Raw genomic sequence first — 11,573 nt, forward strand, 5'->3', positions numbered from 1 at the left:
CGTCCGCTGGGTGGCCATTTTTTGCGTGGAATTGGCAGTAGCTCAATAAAGGGGAAGACTCCGCACAAACCACAACCTGCGCTCAAAACCGGACGGCCGGCAGCTTCTAAAGAGTAAAACCAGACTAACCGATCGCCGCGTGAGCTGTGACGACGGGGCGGGGCGAGGCCTGAGCTGACTAGGGGTTGCCAACCCTCCAGGATTGACCTGGAGTCTCCAGGAATTGAAGATTGATCTCCAGGACACTGCTGCGAGCAACGCCCCGGGGGGGAAAAAGTCATCCGAATATTTAAAAAAATTTTCCTTGAACACTTTGGTTTATTAGTTATTTAAAAAAACTCTTTGGGTGGGGAAGGGGAGGGCTGTTTGACTGAAGTTGAGAATCATCCAATCAGGTAATGAAGAGTCTGTTCGCCTTCAAACGATACGGGGATGGGGCGGGAAAGTGGAGTTGAGGTCGAAGACCAGCCGTGATCTGATTGAATAGCGGAGCAGGCCCGAGGGGCCACATGGCCTACTCCTGCTCCTATTTCTAATGATTCCCCAATTGGCCGTGGGAAGGCGGGGATCCCCGAGGATGGACATGTTGGTCAACCAATGGCGGGAGCAGGGCGACGGGAGGTCATGTGATGAAACCTCCAGGAATACGTCCAACCAGAGTTGTCAACCTCTTAGGCCCGCGACACTGCGGAGTGGGAGGCGAGAGACCCACCTCGGAGTTATCAGCCGGTTTTGCTCCTAGCCCTCTTGGCTGCTGAGCCTCGGCTACATGGCTGAAGAATGGAGATAAGCCCACAACATAATATGTCACGACACAGAAGGAGGCCGCTCGGCCCATCGTGCCTGTGCCAGCTCTTGGAAAGAGCTATCCAATCAGTCCCACTCTCCCTGCTCTTTGCTCAGAGCCCTGCAAATTTTTTCCCTTCAAATATTTATCCAATTCACTTTTGAAAGTTATTATTGAATCTGCTTCCACCGCCCTTTCGGGCAGTGAATTCCAGATCATAACAACTCGCTGCGTAAAAAAAATATTTCCTCATGTCGCCTCTGGTTCTTTTGCCGATCACCTTAAATCTGTGTCCTCAGGTGACCGATCCTTCTGGCATATAAAAAAAGAGGGAGGCTTTTTAACAAAAAAATTGAGCAAGTAATAGTGAGAGGCCCAGCTCACCACCATTTTATAACGCTGCCTGGCATCTGTCCTAAGTTCACCGTTTGCCAGTTTGAACCTGTCCCACTGTTACGGTCAACCTTGAAGTAGTGTTCCAGATTTATCTGTTGTATACCTCCGATTATCTTGCACACTTCGATGAGGTTCTCTTCCGCCCCCCTCCCCCCCCCCCCCCGACTTCCAAATCCAAAGAGCCCCCAATTTCCTCCCGTCTTTCCTCATCACTGACGCAAAATGAGTGGTGTGATCTTGCACAAAGGAAAGGACGTTAAGAAAGATTGGACAGACTGGGGCTCTTTTCTCTGGAAAAGAGAAGGTGGAGGGTGACCTGATCGAGGTCTTTAAAATTATGAAAGGGTTTGATAGGGTGGGCGTAGAGAAGATGTTTCCACTTGTGGGGGGAGTCTAAATCTAAGGGACATAAATATAAGATAGTCACTAATAAATCCAATAGGGAATTTAGGAGAAACGTCTTTACCCAGAGAGTGGTGAGAATGTGGAATTTGCTACCACAAGGAGTAGTTGAGGTGAATAACATCGATGCATTTAAGGGGAAGCGGGAGAAAGGACTAGAAGGACATGCTGATAGGTTTAGATGAAGAGGGGTGGGAGGAGGCTCGTGTGGAGCATAAACACCAGCATAGACCAGTTGGGCCGAACGGCCTGTTTCTGTGCTGTAAAATTCCACATAATTCTATGGAAAAACTCAATCTTCTGACACTCGGTTTCCTGCCTTTTCTCTGCATCGCGTCTGGGTAGAGGGGCAGAGTGAAACCGTTGAGAGTTGTACGAGAGGCAGGCGGGTGCTGTGATTTGGGGGTGGGGGTGGAGGGAGTAGGGTGGGAACTGTCGGCTTACTCAGGTTGGGTGAGCTACATAGGCTGAAATAATGCGGCCGAGATTAGGAATTAAGTGCCTCGGAAAGAACGGTGACAAGTTACTGTTTTAGCAATTCATTCCGCCATGGATCAATATGGGAGCACAACGCATCTTTGGGATACCAAACGCCTCGAGAGTTAGCATCTTCAATCTGTTTTACACGCACATTTTTCCTCAGTTGGCTTTACTAATATCCTATCTGTGTCTTCTTCCACCCACTCCTCTTGTATACGACCCAATGTACAGCATCATTCTCAGCTGCTATTTTAATGTAAGGTTGTTAGTTACGAATTTATTTAATAAAATGTTATTTAAAATCCTTCATTACCTCTCTGATTTTTGTGTGATATTTTCTGGCCTGCGGTGATTTCACTACGTGAAACAACAACAACTTGCATTTATATAGTGCCTTTAACGTAATTAAATGTCCCAAGGTGCTTTGCAGGAGCGATTATCAAACAAAATTTGACACCGAGCCACAGAAGGAGGCATTAATACAGGTGATCAGAAGCTTGGTCGAAGGGGTTTTAAGGAGCCTCTTAAAGGAGGGGAGAGGTTTAGGGAGGGAATTCCAGAGCTTAGGGCCCAGGCAGCTGCAGGCACGGCCGCCAATGGCGGAGCGATGGAAATCGGGGATGCGCAAGAGGCAAGGTTTGGAGAAGCACAGAGATCCCGGAGGGTTGTAGGGCTGGAGGAGGTTACAGAGATAGGGAGGGGGGGCGAGGCCACGGAGGGATTTGAAAACGAGGATGAGAATTTTTAAATTGAGGCGTTGCCGGACCGGGAGTCAATGTGGGTCAGCGAGCGCAGGGGGTGTTGGGATACAGGCAGCAGAGCTTTGGATGAGCTCAAGTTTATGGAGGATGGAAGATGGGAGGCCAGCCAGGAGAGCATTGGAGAGCAAAGGCGCTATATAAATGCAAGTTGTTGTGGTGTGCAGCCTCTGGCCTCAGCTAGAGAGGAAGGAGAATCAACAAGGCTTCCTGCATCTGAGCGCGATCCCGCGCTGGAAAAGTCTGCATGTTTGAACATCAAATGAGGATAGTACAGGCCTTGGAACATGATGCCCCACTAGGTGGAATAACCTGCTGAAAACACCTAGATGAATGGCCACAGGGGCGATATAATAGTGGGAGGTGACCCTGCCATTTCTACCCCAGCACCATCAGGAAAGAATGGGAGAATAAAAACAGAAAATGCTGCAAAAACTCAGCGGGTCAGGCAGCTTCTGTGGAGAGAGAAACAGAGTTAACGGTTCAGGTCGATGACCTTTCATCAGAACTGTATGTGTCATCGACCTGAAACCTTAACTCTGTTTATCGCTCCACATGTGCTGCCTGACCTGCCGAGAGTTTCCAGCGTTTACTGTTTTCCTTTCAGATTTCCAGCGTCCGCAGTATTTTACATAGTTACGTTTACAGCACAGAAACAGGCCATTCGGGCCAACCAGTCCATGCTGGCATTTATGCTCCACACGAGCCTCCTTCCTCTCCACTTCATCTCGCCCTTTCACCATATCCTTCTATTGCTTTTGTATAAGAGCAAAAAGTGGCTGTATGGGGAGGAGAGGGGGGGAAATCTTGCCAAAGCCCTGGTTTATGGACTTTGGCACAAGGTGGCATCTCCTACACATGCAACACCTCAAAACGCATCCTCTTGAGACAATGCAAGTGGTGCAAAAACAGTAACGAAGTCCTCCCATCGCTCGGGGGCGCTGTGTGCGACAAGCGGCAATACTTTTTTTTATGGACAATAATAGATCGAGCATCGGCGACCGTTAGATGCAGATCGACAAGGGATTATATAAAACATCCCCCGGCGTTATGACTTTACTCAGTTTTTTTCTTTTAATTATTGTTAATTGGCTGGACCATCTTGCGCAACCTGCAACACTCGTCAGCGAGGACCTCGCCAGCTCGCCTGGATGTGGTTACTAGGGGAGACGGGGCCCAGTTGCTAAGGAAACCCCATCCTTTTTACCAGTCTTTCCCCCATTCTTTTAATTCAGCAACTTTCGCAAAGAACGAATCGGCAGAATTAACGCCCAGTTGACGCATTAGTAATATTAGAAGTAAGATTTTATAATAATATTGCACTGATTTGCTGCTGGGTGACGATGAGGCAAATTATTAAGGGAGGCCATAAAGTGGCACCCACAGCAAAGACTAGAACAGATCATTAATAATAATTATCAATTTGGACAAATTGCAATAGAAAAAAAACTATCATTGAAAAGCACAGACATTTTAAAAATTCTAAGAAGAAAAATGTTTTTAATATATAATTCTGCTCTTTCAAACTGAAATATATTATTTTTCCTCCTACAGCTTTTTTTCCCACCCACATCTGCATTGTAATTTATCAGGAAAGATTAACATGAGTTCGACAACAGAAGTAAGTGACCTTTTATTATTGCTGTCTTTGTAGGTGATATTTTAATGTCTTTTTCTATCTCTAGTTTTCTCCCTGCCTCTCCCAAAGGTACTGACTCGCGTTGGGCTCCAGTTCCAAAGACTGTACCAGGAGTGGCCATTCTAACCGTGTGCATCACATCATGGCCAAGGCCAATCCTGCCCTCACCCAATGCCCACACTCGAAGAAAAAAAAGAAAGAACTTGCATTTATATAGCGCCTTTCGAGTCCTCAGGACGTCCCTAAGCGCATGAAGTTCTTTTTGAATTGTAGTCACTATTGTAATGTAGGAAACACGGCAGCCAATTTGCGCACAGCAAGATCCCATAAACAGCAATGTGATAATGACCAGATAACCTGATCTGGTGAGGGATAAATATTGGCCAGGATACCGGGGAAAACTCCCCTGTTCTTCGAAATAGTGCCATGGGATCTTTAACGTCCACCTGAGAGGGCAGACGGGGACTCGGTTTAATGTCTCATCCGAAAACACACAGGCACAATTCCAGCTGCCATAATTCCATAACCATTAGGAGCAGAAGCCCAGGCTGATTTTCCCCTTGTTGGGCAAGGCAGGCTGAAGCCTATTGTAATGCCTCTACTTCCACCCAGCTGAGACCAGCTAGCTCAGTACACAATAAGGGATCGAACCATCTTGCTCTGTATGGCTTAGAGATGAAGACTTTACCTCTGCGCAATATGGAGGATGACCAGTTGTAATTTGAGGATCATCACTGCTCACCTGCATGCTTCTCCACTCCCAAATTTTGGATTGTAATCCTATTAATTAGATTTCTATGCTGTGTTGCTAGGACAAGGCAAAAGAACTGAAGAAGCTTCAGGAGTTTCTAGGAGACTTGGTGGTACTGGGATCACTACAGGTAAGGGGAGTGAGTGAAAGAAGAAAAAAATACTTGCATTTCTATAGCGCCTTTCACAACCTCAGGGCGTCCCAAAGCGCTTTACAGCCAATGAAGAACTTTTGAAGTGTAGTCACTGTTGTAATGTAGGAAACGTGGCAGCCAATTTGCATACAGCAAGGTCCCACAAACAGCAATGAGATAATGACTAGATTATCTGTTTTAATGAGGTTGATTGAGGGATAAATGTTGGCCAGGACACCGGAAGAACTTGCCTGCTCTTCTACAAATAGTGCCATGGGATCTTTAACGTCCAAACGAGAGGACAAATGGGGCCTTGGTTTAACGTCACATCCAAAAGACGGCATCTCCGACAGTGCAGTGCACCCTCAGTATTGGGAGTGTCAGCCTAGATTGTGTGCTCAAGTCTCTAGAGTGGGCTTGAACCCACAACCTTCTGACTCAACAGCAAGATTGCTATCAGACCGCACAGTCCAGATGAGATAGAGAGCTCGCTGTGTGGAAAATCACGGGTCTGTCTTGCCATTTCCATGACAACAACCGTTTTCATCTGGTCTCTTTCTCAGGGTTTCCGATATTTCCAGCCGTGGTTACGGGGCCGAGAGGAGCTCCTGCTGACCGTGGTGAACGAGGATGTTGTAAGTATACCTGCAACATTCGTACTTTCTCCAAGTCCTTCTCTTGTCACTGAGCTGTAGGAACATTCCCCAAGGCCCTAGTAGGTGACTGAAGAACAAGGTCATGCAAAGCAGGAGGTCCCAAATTCAACTGCTGATCTGTGCCGAGTTTGCTGATCTCAGCCTCAGTAACAGCCGGGGAAAACACTGCCAGAGTATCTGCCACTGATCACTGCTCATTGGCCCCCAGTTGGAAAGTAATTGGGTGTGGGCACTGGGTGACAATGAACGAGTCTATTTGGATGATTCAATGGGTTAGATATTGGCCTTGGATCTGGGTTCAAGTCCAGCCCAGACTGATGGGATGGAAGTGTAGAATGCTCGGGAGGAACAGGTGACTTTGGACCTATGGTTCCCAAAGCTCTCCACCACTGGGGGGTTTTCCTCGCCTCATGTCTGGGTCTGTTGTAGACTCAATGATAGAGATTGATTGCTATGATTCGTCAACAACTACCAGAACTGAGAGGTTATACCTATCAGGAAAGATCTAACAGGCTGGGGCTCTTTTCTCCAGAATAGAGAAGACTGAGGGGTGGCCTGATAGAGGTCTTTAAGATTATGAAAGGGGTTTGATAGGGTAGACGTAGAGAAGATGTTTTCACTTGTGAGGGCGACCAGAACTGGGGGCCGTAAATATAAGATAGTCACTAATAAATCCAATAGGGAATTCAGGAGAAACTTCTTTACGCAGAGGGTGGTGAGAATGTGAAACTTGCTACCACAGGGACTAATTGAAGTGACTAGCATTGATGCATTTAAGGGGACGCTAGATAAACACATGAGGGAGAAAGGAATAGAAGGATATGCTGATAGGATGAGATGAAGAAGGGAGGGAGGAGGCTCGTGTGGAGCATAAACACTGGCACAGACCAGTTGGGCCGAATGGCCTGTCTCTGCTGTACATTCTATGTAACTCCATTATTGTTGTATCATGCGACTACCACGATGGTAGAAGGCGAATTAGATGGACCTCGGTCTTGTTTTGTCCAGCAACTCCTATGAACTGATGGAACTCAGTCTGCTATCTGTAAGGGACCTATGTGAAATGAATTTGAGCAGTTTCTAACTGGCCTCAACAGTGTACTAATTAGAAGGATACGCTGATAGGGTGAGATGAAGTAGGGTGGGAGGAGGCTCGTGCGGAGCATAAACGCCGGCATAGACCAGTTGGGTCGAATGGCCTGTTTCTGTGCTGTACACTCTATGTAATTCTAGCACAGGCACGATGGGCAGAAAGGCCTCCTGTGCTGTAACTTCTATCTCTCAGCGAACCCATAGTGTCTCTCTTTTCTATCCATTGCTTTTCAGAGCTGGCAATCGGCTAGTGTTCCTGGGAGTTTGATTAATTCTCCCAGCGGGAGTTTCGGTGTTGGCGAGCTACCGTTTGATGACCAATCACTGCTGTCGTCGCTGCGATCACAGAAGAGGTAATGATGCCGTTCTCGTAGGTCGGCGGTTAAAATCGACCGGCTAATGCCAGAAACCCGCCAGCTCGAGATCAGAGGGAAAAATTTGCCAAGCGCTGGGGAAACCCTGAAACGAAAACAGAAAAAAAAACGCTCGAAAGAGCCGACGTCAGCCGTGTCTCCGTGGGTCGCACTCTCTCTCTCGCCTCTGAGTCAGAAGGTCGTGGGTTCAAGTCCCACTCCAAAGACTTGAGCACAAAATCCAGGCTGACACTCCCAGTGCAGTTACTGAGGGAGCGCTGCGCCGTCGGAGATGCCGTCTTTTGGATGAGACGTTAAACCGAGGCCCCGTCTGTCCTCTCAGGTGGACGGAAAAGATCCCACAACCACGATTTCAAAGAAAAGCAGGGGCATTCTCCCCGGTGTCCTGGGCCCTCACCCAAACCTCAAAACAGATTACCTGGTCGTTATCACACTGCTGTTTGTGGGATCTTGCTGTGCGCAAATTGGCTGCCGCGTTTCTTACATTACAACAGTGACCACTTCAAAAGTACTTCCTTAGCTATGAAGCGCTTTGGGACATCCTGAGGATGTGAAAGGCGCTATATAAATGCAAGTCTTTCTTCCTTTTACGCAGCAGGCCAGTAAGCACCTGAAAGGGAAAACTAGTTCATGTCTCCAGGTGGAAGCCCAGCATCAGAATCTACCCAAAAACATTAACCTTTTCGCTTTCCAGACGTTGATGGACCTGCTCTGCATCTCAACTGGTGCAAATGGGTGCAGGCTAGCCTCCCGATCAGAAGGGCATAGTGTGGTGTCCCAGGATTTCCTTATCCCTAAATCATAAGAAGCATAGAGAGGCATTGGAGAAGGTGCAAAAAAAGATTTACAAGGATGATACCAGAACTGAGTGGATATAACTATCAGGAAAGGCTGAACAGGTTGGGGCTCTTTTCTCTAGAAAAGAGAAGGCTGAGGGGTGACCTGATAGAGGTCTTTAAAATTATGGAGGGGTTTGATAGCGTAGACTTAGAGAAGATGTTTTCATTGTGGGGGAGTCCAAAACTAGGGCCATAAATATAAGATAGTCACTAATAAATCCAATAAGGAATTCAGGAGAAACTTCTTTACCCAGAGAGTGGTGAGAATGTGGAACTCGCTACCACAAGGAGTAGTTGAGGTAGTTGAATAGTGTAGATGCATTTAAGGGGAAGCTAGATAAACAGGAGGGAGAAAGGAATAGTAGGATATGCTGATAGGGTGAGATGAAGAGAGGTGGGAGGAGGCTCGTGTGGAGCATAAACACCAGCCATGGACCAGTTGGACCAAATGGCCTGTTTCTGTGCTGTGGACTTGATGTAACTCGCTGTTAATCCCTTTCTCCCTCATTCACATGGACCTTCTCCTCTTTCTGACCAGACGTGTTGGGCAGACCAGCTCATAACAAGGGACGACTGCCGCCATTTAACCTGCCTGCGTGAATCCTGGGCCTGATTCCCTAATCGGATTGCCCCCTAACCAGCGCTCCCCGCAAGCGGTGGGAACATGGGAACGCCCAAACATGGAGTCAGACCCTGTTTCTCCCAGGCAATCGCACAGCAGAACTAATCACGTGTGTGGGCAACACATAGCTGTGCTGTGTCCTCCATTCCCTCCTCTCTTCCTCATTGTCTGCTATTCCTCCTCCATCCGTCTTTTGGATGGGATATTCAGCTAGGGTTGCCAACTGTGATTGGAATGTTCCTGGAAGTTTCATTGCATGAGCTCCAATCACTCCGCTCCCACCATTGGTCCATCCTCAACAGCATTTATGTAGCGGCTTTAAAGTAGTAAAATGTCCGGAGCTTCACAGGAGCGATTATCAAACAGAATTTGACACCGAGCCACATAAGGAGATATTACGACGTGACCAAAAGCTTGGTCAAGAGGTAGGTTTTAAGGAGTGTCTTAAAGGAGGAGGAGAGAGGCGGAGAAGTTTAGGGAGGGAATTCCAGAGCTTAGGGCCCAGGCAGCTGAAGGCACGGCCGCCAATGGTGGAAGGATTAAAATCGGGGCTGCGCGAGAGGCCAGAATTGGAGGAGCGCAGAGATCTCGGAGCGTTGTAGGGCTGGAGGAGGTTACAGAGATAGGGAGGGGCGAGGTCATGGAAGGATTTAAAAACAAGGATGAGAATTTTAAAATCGAGGCATCCCTGGACCGGGAGCCAATGTCGGTTGGCGAGCGCAGGAGTGAACGGGACTGGTGCGAGTTAGGATACAGGCAGCAGAATTTTGGATGAGCTCAAGTTTACAGAGGGTGGAAGATAGGAGGCAGTCCAGAAGAGCATTGGAATAGTCGAGTCTAGAGGTAACAAAGGCATGGATGAGGGTTTCAGCTGCAGATGAGTTGAGGCAGGGGCGGAGACAGGCGATGTTACAGAGGTGGAAGTAGGCGGTCTTGGTGATGGAGCGGATACGTGGTCGGAAGCTCATTTCAGGGTCACATAGGACGCCGAGGTTGCGAATGGTCTGGTTCAGCCTCAGACCGCGGCCAGGGAGAGCGATAGGGTCAGTGGCTAGGCGCTCTGCCTTCCCACGGCCAATTGGAAAGTAAACAGACTCTTTGTTACCCGATTGGATGATGTTTGACTGTCGGTCGAACGGCCTTTTATTCCCTATCTCCAATATTTCTATAACCACTAAATGAAAGTGTTCGAAGAAAAGAAAAAACACCCACATTTTTTTAATGTCGCTATGATTTTTCTCCCTGGGGGAGTTGCTCGCAGCAGTGTCCTGGAGATTAATCTTCAGTTCCTGGAGGCTCCAGGGCGCTCCTGGAGGTGTTGGCGACCCCTATGTTCAACTGGGGGTCTGTCTGTCTGGTGGAGAGAGAAGACCCCACAGCACTATTGGAAGAAGAGCAGGGAGTTCTACCAGTGTCCTGGCCAACATTCCTCCTTCAACCAACACCACTACAAACACTTTAACTGGTCGTTTATCTTATCTGTGTTTATGGGATCTTGCTCTGTATAAATTGGCTGCTGCGTTTGCCTACATAAAACAGTGACTAGCTGTGAAGCATTTTGTGACATTCTGAGGAAATGAAAGGTGTTAAGTGAATGCAATTTCGTTCATTCTTTCTCTCTCTGTCTCTCTTTTTCTCCCTTTCTCTTTCTTTCTATCAAGCTATTCGCCCTGCTGCCTTTCTTTCCTTCCTTGTTTTCCTTCCTTCCCCTCTTCCTTTTGCCCTGCTCCAGCAATGTGCAGCCCAGGCACCTCGTCCCCCCTTGTCCTTTTTCTGTCTTCGTTCTGTCCTCATTTTGTGTATTGAGAATCCCAGGTGAAGATCCAGAGTGCAGGACAACTACCAAGGTTGAGAGCTAGAGGAGAAACATTGAGACAAATCGGAAAGTAGTGATTAGGCAAGGCCAAGCTTAGGTTGTTCAAGGTGTGAGATCGTAGGAGGAAGGGAAAATCGAGGGAATCATAGAATGGTTACAGCACAGAAGGAGGCCGTTCGGCCCATCGAGCCCCTGCCGGCTCTTTGTAAGAGCAATCCAAGTTGGTCCATTCCCCCGCTCTTTCCCCATAGCCCTGCAATTTTTTTCCCTTCAAGTATTTATCCAATTCCTTTTTGAAAGCCACGATTCAAACTGCTTCCACCACCCTTTCAGGCAGCGCATTCCAGAACATAACTACTTGCTGCGTAAAAAAGTTCCCCATGTCGCCTTTAGTTCTTTTGCCAAAGAGGGAGTTCTAATTTTCTCCCCTTTTTTTCTCTCCTTTTAATAATCTGTTTTCCTTTCTCACTCAGGACCAGTGGTTGTGGACACATAGACGTGGGTCTGCCTCCAGCCTCTCCGTGTGACCGAGAAATAGCTCTCCCAGTAAGTGACTCTGAGGACCTTGCTCCTTTGCTGCAAATTTCCTGGTTTCAGGAGAGTTGCACTATATTGATCCAATGCTGCTGCACTCTCTCCCGTTTATTTTATCTCACCCGCTGCGCTCTCTCCCGTTTTATTTTATCTCACCCGCTGCGCTCTCCTGTTTATTTTATCTCACCCGCTGCGCTCTCTCCTGTTTATTTTACCTCACCCACTGCACTCTCTCCTGTTTTATTTTACCTCACTCACTGCGCTCTCTCCCGTTTTATTTTATCTCACCCGCTG

The sequence above is a fragment of the Heptranchias perlo genome, chromosome 35, assembly GCF_035084215.1.
Source record: "Heptranchias perlo isolate sHepPer1 chromosome 35, sHepPer1.hap1, whole genome shotgun sequence".
Lineage (NCBI taxonomy): Eukaryota > Metazoa > Chordata > Chondrichthyes > Hexanchiformes > Hexanchidae > Heptranchias > Heptranchias perlo.